Source organism: Anomaloglossus baeobatrachus, chromosome 4 (assembly GCF_048569485.1).
Source record: "Anomaloglossus baeobatrachus isolate aAnoBae1 chromosome 4, aAnoBae1.hap1, whole genome shotgun sequence".
Lineage (NCBI taxonomy): Eukaryota > Metazoa > Chordata > Amphibia > Anura > Aromobatidae > Anomaloglossus > Anomaloglossus baeobatrachus.
This window is the reverse complement of record NC_134356.1, coordinates 359,142,284-359,157,492: the sequence shown is the minus strand read 5'-3', so window position 1 is coordinate 359,157,492 and position 15,209 is coordinate 359,142,284.

Below are 15,209 nucleotides of genomic sequence, written 5' to 3'. Positions count from 1 at the left end.
CCCTGAGGCGACCGCTACAGGTAGGGGCTTCACACTACATTTGCAAGCTTCAAACAGAACTTGAAAACTCATCTGTTTAGAAATGCCTATAATCTCAAATGACCCCACTGTGTCACCACTACCAGATCTGCTGCCTCACCACCGTGCAGGAACTGCCGCCCAACCATCACCCCACTTACTGTCTCCTCCCCAAAATACTATAGAATGTAAGCCCGCAAGGGCAGGGTCCTCTTCTTTCTGTACTAGTCTGTCTATTGTAATTTGTATATGTATTCTTTATGTAACCCCTTCTCATGTACAGCACCATGGAATGAATGGTGCTCTATAAATAAATAATAATAATAATAATAGAAAAATATGTATATGATACGTCCAGCTCCAGTGCCGGAGCGTACTCGTTACTGGGCCGGACTAGTCCAGTGATGTCGCGGCGGCATGGCCCGGTTCCGTGACCCTGGTGGTGTCTTTCAATAATAAAGGGATGATGATTATGATGATGGGAGTTGTAGTTAAAAGTAAAGGTTCGTGATGCCACCTGTCGTACTGCGGCTATGTGGGCCACTGCTGTGCTGTGTATTCCCCGGGGCAGATGATGATGGCGCAGCTGAAGTAATATTGCTCCCCACAGCTGGAGCAGAACCCGGGGGCAACAGTTGGAGAGTCTATTTTTGGGCAACTGATGGGCTTCAGGGTGCAGGGCCAGGAATGTGAACAATAACCGACAAGGACTGCAGTTTCGTTACCTTTCACTTTAATTGGTAAGCGGTGAAGAAGTCCTGGGAGACTGGTACAGGTGGTGATGATAGTGGGCCAAATAGCCTGAATGCAGTCAGGGAAGCCTCCATGGCCAGATGGGTGTGAACCCACTACACTCTTTCCTGGTTTTCAGAGCCCCTGCTGCGTTAGCTAGGCTGAGGCCCTCTCCTCTGTCACTTGTGGTAATTCTCTCACCCGTATGGCAGGCTGCACGGGCTGTTGCAGGTACTGCATTGCTGACAGCGGCTCCCGTTCCCTAATCTGCGGCTTTGCCTTCAGGTGGTCTGTGGGGGTCAAGAGACTTGCAATCCTCCTACCATCCAGATTTAGCTACCGGGGCTCACGCAGCCATTGACTCCGGTTTCTAGCATGCCCTTCTGGGGTGAGCCAGCTTAGCTCCACTCCCCAGAGTCTTCCTCCTCTTTGCCTCTTTTGTCAGACTCTGTTCCCTAGGCCTAGCTTCTCTCAGCTCCCCGACCTCAGGAAAAACCGGTCTGTTCTCCTCAAACTCCTGGCTCAAACTCCTCTCTCTCCAACGGTCAACTCCCAACTGTCACTCTTCTAACTCCTCCCCCAGGTCAGAGCCTCTGGGAAGCTCCCCAGAACACCAGATTTAGAGCTCCCTCTGCTGGCCTAGAGCAGGAACTGTGAATGTAGGTGCTTACTGACAGAGGGACCCCTTGCTTGCTTAGTATTAACCCCTCCGTGGGGGCAACACTACTGTGACAACCAGGCCACTGGGGTGCCACACACATATATTATATAAATATATATATATATATATATCATAAATAGTCATGGCCGAAAGTATTGGCCCTATTGACATTGTTCTAGAATATGAAGTATTTCTCCCAGAAAATTATTGCAATTACACATGTTTTGTCTTACACGTATTTATTTCTTTTGTGTGTATTGGCACAACACCAAAAAACTTAGTAATAAAGTCAGATTAAGCATAAATTAACACAAAACCAAAATGGACTGGACAAAATTGTTGGCCCCTTTCCAAAATTGTGGATAAACAACTTTGTTTCAAGCATGTGATGCTCGTTCCAACTCACCTGTGACAAGCAACAGTTGGGGTCAGTATGAAAATCACACCTGAAACCAGATAAAAAGGGGAGATGTTGACTCAATATTTGCATTGTGTGTCCCACACTAAGCTTGGTGAACAGAAAGAGAAGATAACTGTCTTAGGACTTCAGAACCATTTTTTTAAAAAAATATCAACAATCTCATCATTAAAAGTCCATCTCTAGAGGTCTTGATGTTCCTTTGTCAATGGTGCGCAACATAATCAAGACGTTTATAACTCATGGCTATGCAACTATCTGTGGCAGAGAAAAATTTATGAAAAATTGCAATGCAGGACAGTCCGGATGGTTGATAAGCAGCACAGACCAAGTTCCAATTAAATTCAAAGTGTTATGGAAACTCAGGGTGCATCAGTGTCATGGCAAAGTATCCGTCAACATTTGAATATAATGAAAAACTGTGGCAGAAGGAACCCACTCCTGACACAGATACACAAGAAAGCTAGGCTGCAGTTTTCCAAGATGTACGTAAGCCAAAATCCCTCTGGGAAAGTGTCTTGTGGACAGATGAGACCAAGATGAAGTTTTTTGGTAAAGCATATAATTCTGCTGTTTTCACGAAAATGTAATAAGGCCTTTAAACAAAAGAACACAGTTCCTATAGTCAAATGGGGTGGTTCAAAGATGTTTTGGGGTTGTTTTTCTGCCTTTTGCACTGGGTGCCTTGACTGTCTGCATGGCATCATGAAATCTGCAGATTACCAAAAGGATTTTGGGTCGCAATGTTGTGTCCAGTGAATGAAAGCTGGGTTTGCATTCTAAGTCATGGGTCATCCAGCAGGACAATAGCACCAAACATACTTCAAAAAGCACCCAGAAATGTATAGGAATAAAGCATTGGATAGTTCTGAAGTGGCCAGCAAAAATCTAAATCCCATTGAACACCTATGGAGAGATCTTAAAATTATGAGAGACTTTGAACAGTTTGCAAAACAAGAGTGGTCCAAAAAGCCAGTTGAGAGGTGTAAGAAACTTGTTGATGGTTAGAGGAAGAAATTGATTTCAGTCGTTTATTCCAAAGGGCATGCAACCAAATATTAAGTTGAGGTGCCAACAAGTTTGTCTGGGCCATGTTTGGAGTTTTGTCTAAAATTATGTCCATTTTGCCTTTTTATTTTTTCCTCTGTATTTTTGTGTTGTTCCGATACACACAAAGGAAATAATAATGTGTGTGTATATAAACTGTAAGGGTTCGCTCACGTAGGCATTAGGTATTCAGCAGCATTCACAATGACAAAGTTTGTAGTCCAATAAGACAAGGCTTATTAGCTCCAAAAACCTTAGAAGGACTATAACACCTGCACATCACGCACACATGCTCTGCTGCCTGCACAAGTACTATGCTGACACACAGCCTTAGACAATACACACTGCACTACCAATGCTCAAACATCACAAGGTTGCAAACTTACTGCTCACAGTCCTACACACTGTACATAGTCCTACACACATTTCTACACACTGCATTTCATGAGACACGAAAACACAGCACTTGCATATGGCGATCCAGTCCAATGGACAGTTCACCGTATCTCTACGGGCACACTTTACTCCCACCCCAGGGACTAATATATGCTGAAGTGTGTCCCCTTCCAGAGTTACCACACTCTCTGAGTCGTGAAGTCCATTTATAGCCATAGACTATACCTGAGGCCCCTCGTTAGGATGAGGAACAGTATTGCCAGCAGGGTAAGTGAAATAGGAGCTGTGCCGGCAAATGCTACAGTCCATTGGTTCTGGGACTTGATCAGTTTCACCATCTCTACGTCTATCCAGTCTCTCTCAGGAAATTCTTGACCATGAAGCTCTATGTGTGGAACTCAGCCCAAAGACACGGCCAATGCCAGTGGCACATAAAACACAAGGGGAACCATCTCTGTGCAATCCTTCATGAGACCACAGGACCTCACACCCACATTCCATCCATCAATTCTAGAGGTTCGCTCATGTAGGCATTAGGTATTTTGCAGAGTTCACACCGGAAATGTTTTTAGTCCAAGAAGCCAAGGTTTATTCGCTCCATAAACCCCAAAGATGTTTTAACACGAAGCAGCCGTGATCCTGCACAAAGATCAATGTGGTAGGGCAGTACAGTACATTCGGCAGGGTAATACTCTGGAATGTATATATCCAATACTCTGGCAGGTATACTTCCAATACTCAGGAAGGTACTCTTCCAATACTCTGGCAGGTACACTTGAAATAATGTGGCTGGTATACGTCCACACACACATACCAGTATGAGATTTCTCCAGCTCCCACACTCTGGTAGACTGTCCACCATTGCATGGTCCATTTCCTCTCTACAACCAAAGTCTGCTCAGCTGACTCCCAAGTCACTCCATTCAGATAGAGACCCTGCCCTGGCATGACTCGCTCGTAGCTACATATTGCAGGTGCACTCCTAATCAAGACCTGCAGAGCTTGGATTAATCTTGTCCTTCCCAGCTATGCTACTATATACATATATATATATATATATATATATATATATATACAGTGCCTACAAGTAGTATTCGACCCCCTGCAGATTTAGCGGGCTTACACATTCAGAATTAACTTGGCATTGTGACATTTGGACTGTAGATCAGCCTGGAAGTGTGAAATGCACTGCAGCAAAAAAGAATGTTATTTCTTTTTTTATTTAAATTGTGAAAAGTTTATTCAGAGGGTCATTTATTATTCAACCCCTCAAACCACCAGAATTCTGTTTGGTTCCCCTAAAGTATTAAGAAGTATTTCAGGCACAAAGAACAATGAGCTTCACATGATTGGATTAACTCTCTCTTTTTCCAGCCTTTTCTGACTAATTAAGACCCTCCCCAAACTTGTGAACAGCACTCATACTTGGTCAACATGGGAAAGACAAAAGGAGCATTCCAAGGCCATCAGAGACAAGATCGTGGAGGGTCACAAGGTTGGCAAGGGGTACAAAACCCTTTCCAAGGAGTTGGGCCTACCTGTCTCCACTGTTGGGAGCATCATCCGGAAGTGGAAGGCTTATGGAACTACTGTTAGCCTTCCACGGCCTGGACAGCCTTTGAAAGTTTCCACCCGTGCCGAGGCCAGGCTTGTCCAAAGAGTCAAGGCTAACCCAAGGACAACAAGGAAGGAGCTCCGGGAAGATCTCATGGCAGTGGGGACATTGGTTTCAGTCAATACCATAAGTAATGTACTCCACCGTAATGGTCTCCGTTCCAGACGAGCCCGTAAGGTCCCTTTACTTTCAAAGCGTCATGTCAAGGCTCGTCTACAGTTTGCTCATGATCACTTGGAGGACTCTGAGACAGACTGGTTCAAGGTTCTCTGGTCTGATGAGACCAAGATCGAGATCTTTGGTGCCAACCACACACGTGACGTTTGGAGACTGGATGGCACTGCATACGACCCCAAGAATACCATCCCTACAGTCAAGCATGGTGGTGGCAGCATCATGCTGTGGGGCTGTTTCTCAGCCAAGGGGCCTGGCCATCTGGTCTGCATCCATGGGAAGATGGATAGCACGGCCTACCTGGAGATTTTGGCCAAGAACATCCGCTCCTCCATCAAGGATCTTAAGATGGGTCGTCATTTCATCTTCCAACAAGACAACGACCCAAAGCACACAGCCAAGAAAACCAAGGCCTGGTTCAAGAGGGAAGAAATCAAGGTGTTGCAGTGGCCTAGTCAGTCTCCTGACCTTAACCCAATTGAAAACTTGTGGAAGGAGCTCAAGATTAAAGTCCATATGAGACACCCAAAGAACCTAGATAACTTGGAGAAGATCTGCATGGAGGAGTGGGCCAAGATAACTCCAGAGACCTGTGCCGGCCTGATCAGGACTTATAAAAGACGATTATTAGCTGTAATTGCAAACAAGGGTTATTCCACAAAATATTAAACCTAGGGGTTGAATAATAATTGACCCAAACTTTTATGTTGAAAATGTATTAATATTTAACTGAGCAACATAACTTGTTGGTTTGTAAGATTTATGCATCTATTAATAAATCCTGCTCTTGTTTGAAGTTTGCAGGCTCTAACTTATTTGCATCTTATCAAACCTGCTAATTCTGCAGGGGGTTGAATACTACTTGTAGGCACTGTATATACAGTTAGGTCCAGAAATATTTGGACAGTGACACAATTTTCGCGAGTTGGGCTCTGCATGCCACCACATTGGATTTGAAATGAAACCTCTACAACAGAATTCAAGTGCAGATTGTAACGTTTAATTTTAAGGTTTGAACAAAATTATCTGATAGAAATTGTAGGAATTGTACACATTTCTTTACAAACACTCCACATTTTAGGAGGTCAAAAGTAATTGGACAAATAAACCAAACCCAAAAAAAAAATTTTTATTTTCAATATTTTGTTGCGAATCCTTTGGAGGCAATCACTGCCTTAAGTCTGGAACCCATGGACATCACCAAACGCTGGGTTTCCTCCTTCTTAATGCTTTGCCAGGCCTTTACAGCCGCAGCCTTCAGGTCTTGCTTGTTTGTGGGTCTTTCCGTCTTAAGTCTGGATTTGAGCAAGTGAAATGCATGCTCAATTGGGTTAAGATCTGGTGATTGACTTGGCCATTGCAGAATGTTCCACTTTTTTGCACTCATGAACTCCTGGGTAGCTTTGGCTGTATGCTTGGGGTCATTGTCCATCTGTACTATGAAGTGCCGTCCGATCAACGTTGCGGCATTTGGCTGAATCTGGGCTGAAAGTATATCCCGGTACACTTCAGAATTCATCCGGCTACTCGTCTGCTGTTATGTCATCAATAAACACAAGTGACCCAGTGCCATTGAAAGCCATGCATGCCCATGCCTTCACGTTGCCTCCACCATGTTTTACAGAGGATGTGGTGTGCCTTGGATCATGTGCCGTTCCCTTTCTTCTCCAAACTTTTTTCTTCCCATCATTCTGGTACAGGTTGATCTTTGTCTCATCTGTCCATAGAATACTTTTCCAGAACTGAGCTGGCTTCATGAGGTGTTTTTCAGCAAATTTAACTCTGGCCTGTCTATTTTTCGAATTGATGAATGGTTTGCATCTAGATGTGAACCCTTTGTATTTACTTTCATGGAGTCTTCTCTTTACTGTTGACTTAGAGACAGATACACCTACTTCACTGAGAGTGTTCTGGACTTCAGTTGATGTTGTGAACGGGTTCTTCTTCACCAAAGAAAGTATGCGGCGATCATCCACCACTGTTGTCATCCGTGGACGCCCAGGCCTTTTTGAGTTCCCAAGCTCACCAGTCAATTCCTTTTTTCTCAGAATGTACACGACTGTTGATTTTGCTACTCCAAGCATGTCTGCTATCTCTCTGATGGATTTTTTTCTTTTTATTTCAGCCTCAGGATGTTCTGCTTCACCTCAATTGAGAGTTCCTTAGACCGCATGTTGTCTGGTCACAGCAACAGCTTCCAAATGCAAAACCACACACCTGTAATCAACCCCAGACCTTTTAACTACTTCATTGATTACAGGTTAACGAGGGAGACACCTTCAGAGTTAATTGCAGCCCTTAGAGGCCCTTGTCCAATTACTTTTGGTCCCTTGAAAAAGAGGAGGCTATGCATTACAGAGCTATGATTCCTAAACCCTTTCTCCGATTTGGATGTGAAAACTCTCATATTGCAGCTGGGAGTGTGCACTTTCAGCCCATATTATATATATAATTGTATTTCTGAACATGTTTTTGTAAACAGCTAAAATAACAAAACTTGTGTCACTGTCCAAATATTTCTGGACCTAACTGTATTATATACAGACACATGCATTCATTAGGATTTTAGCTGTTTAAATGTCCTTGGTCGTCTTTGCTGCATTCTAACTTTCATAATTCAGTAACTCTTTGTGAAAGGTCTGGACTGCAGCGGGCAATTCATCACCTGATCTCTTTTTCTGCAAAGCCATGCTGTTACGCTAGATACAGATTGTGAATTGTCTTGTTGAAATTTGCAAGACCTTCCCTGAAAGAGATGTTGTCCAGATGGGAGCATATGTTGATCTAAAACCTACTGTATTTCTCCCTAAATTAAGCCCTACCCCAAAAATAAAGCCTAGGAGAATTGTTTTGGGCTTTTTCGGAGTAAGGCTTAATTATAAGCCCTACCTTGAAAATAAACCCTAGTTAAGGTTCAATAATGAAGTGCCCATGCAGCTTAAAAGTAAAAGAATACTGCAGGACACTTTATTAAAGAGAGCAAACACCCCAAAAGAGAGCAGACCCGGCAATCATACTAACCAGACCCCGAATGGGATGCTGTGGAACACGAGAACCTACAGTGGAATGTATCAAGGACCTGTGGTGGAACACACACACATCCACTGATACCCTACTGCTCTTGGGACCTGGGACACAGTGAAATGCAAAAACCTGTGGTGGACACATCAAGGACCTGCAGTGGAATGCATGGATACACTCTATCACAGGTCCTCGCGTTCCACAGCACTGCTGGTCAGAAGCAGTACAGGATCAACGGATGTTTCAATGTGTGTATGATGTGCTTACAATCTGATTTGAGTGTGTGCGTGTGCGAGTGCCGGCTTGAAGCAGGGTAGGACTGCTTAGGTCACACAAGGACCTGTTTGGAGCATGTGCTGTGGATTGCAAAATTACCTGGGAGCAACGCAGATGTCCAGGGTCTGATAATTATGATTTTCCTGGGGTTGTCTGTCTTTTTAGGTTTTAAACCTATGCACAACCTATATTTCCCACCAAGTAAACCCTACACCAAAAATAAGCCCTAGTGCATTTTTCGAGGCAAAAAATAATATAAGACAGTGTCTTATTTTCAGGGAACCCACGGTATATATAATACTCAGCACTGATAGTATATTTCGAGGCACTAATGCAACTCCATACTATCAGAGATGCAGGCTTTTGAACTGTGCGCTGATAACAAGCTGATGTTCCCTTTACTCTAGAGTCTGCAGGACATAGCATCTGTGAATTCCATAATTAAAATTTGAATTCATCTGACCACAGAACAATTTTCCATTTTACCCATTTTAATTGAGCTTTAGATCAGAAGATGGCAGTGTTTTGCATTATATTGATACATGGTTTCTTCTATAATAATCTTTATTTTCATAGCGTCAACATATTCCGCAGTGCTTTACAATTCAAGTTCAGGGTCATATAGAGACAAACATTGCATTACATGCGTAACAGTTAAAAAAAAAACAATAATTAATGCAAAAATAATGATAACCATGCTTGTAAGAGCTTACAATCTACAGTGGGGTGAGGTGGGGCTGACAAGGTACAGGGGCTTATTTACAATGACAGTCCAGCCATCTCGATGAAATGGGGATAGATAAAGGCTGCATGACCAGTCACCTACCAATCTTTGTAATGCTTTTTGGGTGCAGAGGAGTCTGACGGAGGGTTATGTTCTGAGAAGTACTGGAGGGGCTCTGTGTGAATTGACTTTGATTATGGAAGGTGATAGGCCACCCTAAGATATGTTTTTAGGGAGGATCTGAAGCTGTGTAAGTTGTGGTTCATCCTAGTTTTTTGGGGTAATACTTATTTAGGTGATACACCTTTAATCACTCCTGGATCACCCATAGACTTTAAACATCTGGGTGGTGTGCGTTATACTCTGCAGTGATGTTCTAAAATGCCATTGCATAGTATACAGCAGCTGCACACAACTGTGCATATGCGAGAGCAGGCTGAAAGACACAGCCGTGCACTATATAGATAGTTTATTGCCATCTCTGCCCTCTTGATTGCTATTTAATCTGTGAGCAGCATAATACAATGACAGAGAGCCTAATTCTGTGGAATGTGTGACATAATGCTGTGTGCGTTAGTTTCACTTCAGTGTTTTATCAGGTGATTATCACAGCCTGACTTCATGTCCTATACAGGCCAGTCAGCCTAATCTGTGTAACCATATCCCCACCACTGATTGGGAGCTTTCTGAAAATGTATAGTGTGCACAGGAAACTACTAGCAAAGGGTGTGGCTGGGCTTCAAAGGAGACCTTTACTTTTACTATATACATCAATACTGTGATATTGCTATATATTAAAAGACCAGACAATCGCAGATTCTAGTCCTTCATTAACTATAAAGATAAACATTTTAATAAAGACGTAAACAGGTCCAGAAATATTTGAACAGTAACCGAGTCTTCATTGTTTGAACTCTGCAGGCCACTATTTTTTTTATTTCAAAATGAAACAACGGAGATGCATTTGATGCAAAAGGGATTGAAAAAAAAAATTGTATGAATTGTTTAGGAATTGCAATTATTTTTTTTTACAAAGCCTCCTGATTCAGGGGCTCAGACGTCACTGGACGAATTTACTTTACCCTTAAAAAATATTAATTTTTAATACTTTGTAGAGAATCCTTTGCAGACAATGACCGCTTAAAGTCTAGAAGCAATGGACATAACCAAACGCTGGGTATACTCATTTGTGATGCTTTGCCGGCCTTTACTGCAGCTGACTTCAGTTGTTGCTTGTTTGTGGGTCTTTCTGCCTTAAGTTCTGTCTTAAGCATGAGAAATATATGCTTCATGGGGTTGAGATCATGTGATTCATTCAGCCATTGCAGAATATTACACTTCATTACCTTAATCTCCTAGACTCCTTTTGCAGTGTGTTTTGTGCCATCCAATCAACTTTGCTGCATTTGGTTGAATCTGAGAAAATATAGCCTGTACACTTTAGAATTCATCCGTCTGCTTCTGTCTTCAGTCACGTCAATAAAACACTAGTAACCCAGTGTCACTGGAAGCCATGCATGCCCATGACATCACAATGCCTCCACCATGTTTTTACAGTCGATGTGCTGTGCTTTGGCTCATGAGCCGTTCCAAGCCTTCTCCATACTTTGTTCTTCCCATCATTCTGCTACAAGTTGCCCTTAGATTCATCTGTCCAAAGAATACTTTTCCAGAACTGGGCTGGCTTCTTTAAATGTTTTTTTGTCAAACTTTTCTGGCCTTTTTATTTTTAAGGTTGATTAATGGTTTGCACCTTGTAGCGAACTCTCTGTATTTGCTCTCAGGAACTCTTCTCTTTATGGTAGACTTAGATACTGAAACACCTACTTTCTGGAGTGCTCTTTACTTGGGTGGATGTTGTGAAGGGATTTTTCTTCAGCATGAAAAGGATTCTAGGACCATCCCCCACCATTGTCTTGCATGAATGTCCAGACCTTTTTGAGCTCTCAAGTTCACCAGTGCTTTTTTTTTTGCAGAATGTACCAAACTGTTCAATTGGCCACTCCCTACATTTCTGCTCGCTCTCTGATGGATATTTTCTTTGTTCAGCCTTATAATGGTGTGTTTCTCTTTCATTGAGAGCTCCTTTGACATGTTTTTTGGTCGCTACAACGCTACAGAAAATGGAGTAAAAATATGCAGTAAAAAGTGATCAAACTGTCATATCTATCCTAAAATAGTATCAATAAAAATGTTGGCTTGCCACGCCAAAAAAAAATCAACCTCACACGACTCCATCAACCAAAAAGTGAAAAAGTAACAGTACACAGAAAATTATGACAATTATTATTATTTATTATTATAGCTCCATTTATTCCATGGCGCTTTACATGTGAAATGGGTATACATAATAGGGACAAGTACAATAATCCATCAATGAAAAGAGCTGTCAGCACTCTCTTGATCCATCCTTGCTTTATTTCAGAAGTGTATGCATCAAACAGGCAAAAGGGGGAGGTGAGGGCAAGGGAGCACACTGGACGACGGCACAGTTTCGCACCACTGAGGGCACTTCCACACCCTCAGTGGTGCGAAACGGTGTCGTCGTCCAGCGTGCTCCCTCCCCCGCACCTCCTGCTTTTGGCTATTTGATGTATACACTTCTGAAATAAAGCAATGATGGATCGAGAGAGTGCTGCCAGCTCTTTTCATTGATGGACTTTTGGATCTTATTCTATGGCCAGAGCACCCCCTGATCCTTGCACTCCTCCTAGCGGTTAATTTACAAGTGAGGGTGAAGCTTTGAAAATACAAGCGGTTCCTTCAAGCAAGATGGATTTTTTCATGCGGTGATAACACATCGGCAGTACACATGGTAAGCAGTGCCTGATGTTCATTTTTTTACTTTTTGCTAACAAGTACAATAATCATAAACAATACAAGGCACAGACTGGAACAGGAGGATAGAAGTCCCTGCCCGCGAGGGCTCACAGTCTACAAGGGATAGGTGAGGATACAGTAGGTTAGGGTAGAGCTGGTTGTGCGGCGTTAAATCAGACTGACTGTTACGGCAGGTTGTAGGCTTGTCAGAAGAGGTGGGTCTTAAGGTTCCTTTTGAAGCTTGTCAAGGTAGGTAAGAGTCTGATATGTTGTGACAGAGCATTACAGAGTATGGGGGAGGCACGGGAGAAATCTTGGATGCAATGGTGGGAAGAGGAGATGAGAGAGGAGCAGAGAAGGAGATCTTGTGAGAATCGAAGGTTACGTGCAGGTAAGTACCAGGAGACTAGGTGACAGATGTAGGGAGGAGACAGGTTGTGGATGGCTTTATGTATCATGGTTAGTGTTTTGAACTGGAGTCGTTGCCAGTGAAGGGACTGGCAAAGAGGAGAGGTCGGGGAGTAGTGGGGGGACAGGTGGATTAGCCGGGCAGCATAGTTCAGAATAGATTGTAGGGGTGCGATACTGTTAGAAGGGAGGCCACAAAGCAGGAGGTTGCAATAATCTAGGCGCGAGATAATAAAGGCATGTACTAGGGTTTTTGCAGCTTCTTGGGAATGTATGAATCCGAGAAATATTTTTGAGTTGGAGGTGGCAGAAGGTGAAGAGGGCTTGGATGTGTGGCTTGAAAGAGAGATCAGAGTCTAGAATTACTCCCAGGCAGCGAGCACGTGGGACTGGGGAAAATGAGCAGCCATTGACATTGATGGATATGTCAGGTGGGGGGGTTTAGTGAGGAAGAGGAAAGATGATGAATTCTGTTTTATCCATGTTCAGTTTTGGGAATCGAGCAGAGAGAAAGGATGAAATAGCAGACAGACATTGTGGGATTCTGGTTAGTAGGGAGGTGATGTCAGGCCCAGAAAGGTAGATCTGCATATCATCAGCGTAGAGATGATACTAAAAGCCATGGGACTCTATGAGCTGTTCCAGGTCGAAGGTGTAGATGGAGAACAGCAGGGGTCCAAGAACTGAACCTTGGGGGACACTGACAGATAGGGGGCGAGATGAGGAAGTGATGTGAGAGTGGGAGACGCTGAAAGTTTGGTTGGTTAAGTATGAGGAGTTCAAGATAGCGCCAAGTTTGTGATGCCCAGGAGACAAGAGAAGCTATAATAGAAGGGAATGGTCTACTGTGTCAAAGGCAGAGGACAGGTCCAGGAGCAGGAGGACAATAGTGTTGCTTGGCTTTTGCAGTTAGTAGGTCGTTAGTGACTTTGGTTAGGGCAGTTTCAGTGGAATGATGGGGTCGGAAGCGAGATTGTAATCGGTCAAAGAGGGAGCAGGAAGAGAGGTGGGAGGACAGTTCAAGATGAACATGCTGTTCGTGATATGGGGCAATAGTTTGACACAGGGGAAGGGTCAAGGGAGGGCTTTTTCAGGATGGGAGTGATGGAGGCATGTTTAAAGCATGAAGGGAATACACCAGTTGTTAGTGATAGGTTGAAGAGATGGGTTAGGGGTGGGATGAAGACTGTGCTGAGATTGGGGATGAGGTGGGATGGGAGTGGATCAAGCAGGCAGGTCGTCAGATGTGATCTTGAGAGTAGAGTGGAAAGATGATCTTTGTCATGGTGGAGAAGCTGGATTTGGAGGAAGAAGGCTGAGTAGTTGTGAGGAGTGGCTGTGGTGATTGTGGGCCAAAGCTTGCTCTGATGTTGTCAATCTTCTGCTTGAAGAAAGAGGCAAAGTCTTCAGCTGAGATGAGAGGAGAAGGAGGTGGTGCCGGGGGACGGAGGAGAGAGTTGAAAGTGTTCAATAGCTGTTTAGGGTTGTGAGATAGAGAAGATATGAGAGATGAGAAGTAGGTTTGTTTTGCAGCAGTCAGTGCAGACTTGAAAGTGGTGAGGGCCTGTTTGTATGCGATGAAGTGCTCGGTGGAATGAGACCTCTTCCAACTGCACTCGGCAATTCTGGAAGCCTGTCTCAATTCTTTAGTGTGACTTGTGTGCCAGGGTTGCCTGTTGATTTTGTGGGTTTTGGTGTGTGTGAGGAAGGCAGCTGATTCAAGAGCTGCAGAGATGGTGGTGTTGCATAAAGTGGCGGCAGCATCTGCATCGAGTGAAGCAATGTGGAAAGGAAATATAGTAGCCAGGTGGTGAAGTGGTCAAAAAAGGCAGTGGTTGGCCCTGGAGGGCGATAAATGACAGCCAGTTGGAGGTTGGAAGGGGCGTAGATGCATACGGAGTGTACCTCAAAAGAGGGAAGAGAAACAGAGGGTGGTAGTGGAATTGGTGTAAAGGAGCATTAGTCGGACAGGAGCAAACCAACTCCTCCACCATGCTTGTTGCTAGAGCGGGGGGTGTGAGAGAGTTGGAGACCTAAGAAAGTGCAGCAGGAGAGGCAGTGTCAGAGGGGGTGAGCCAGGTTTCTGTGATGCTAAGGAAAAAAAAAGTTCATTAATGATGAAAAGATCATGAATGCAGGAAAGTTTATTGCAGACAGAGCGAGCATTCCATAGGGCTCCTGTTAGTGGGACTGGGGGGCTGGGTAAATGGGTATAAGGTTAGAAGGGTTGCGGAAATTTGTGTTAGAGTGTGGATAGCAGTTAGATGTGACAATGGCGATGTGGTGAGGAGGCCAGGGATTTTCTTTTTTTTTTTTTACTACTAAAATGATTAAACTGGACAAGTTTAGCTTCGCCATAATCATACTGATGAGGGGGATTATATTGCCTGGTCATTTAATGTCAGTATTGCATTTTTTTTCCGATTTCACCACACTTGGATTTTTTTCCCCATTTTCCATTATAGTAAGTGGTACAATGAATGGTGTCATTGAAAAGTTGTTCGCCAACAAACAAGAGCTTATATACCTATGTGGACAGAATAATAAAAAAGTGGCTTTTGGAAGGAAAGGGAAGAAAAGATTGAAACACAAAAATGGAAATTGGCCATGTTATGAAAGGGTTAAATCTTGATAGGTTTGGATCAAATCCATTGTACTGGTGTACAGAGTTTAAATTGTGAATACTATATCACTTTCCATACTTCTGGACCTCGCTAAACTTAGTATTATCACAATTACTTCCACATACTACACTTCCCTCCTTCTTGTCTTTTTGCTTTGCTCTGCTTTTTTCACAAGCTGCTCTGTATGTTTTATCAGCCTCTGTCAAATCATGAAGAGGAACTCTAAAAGTCAGTGAGATCAATGAAGCTGAAAAGGCAGCTGACAGTGTGGATGG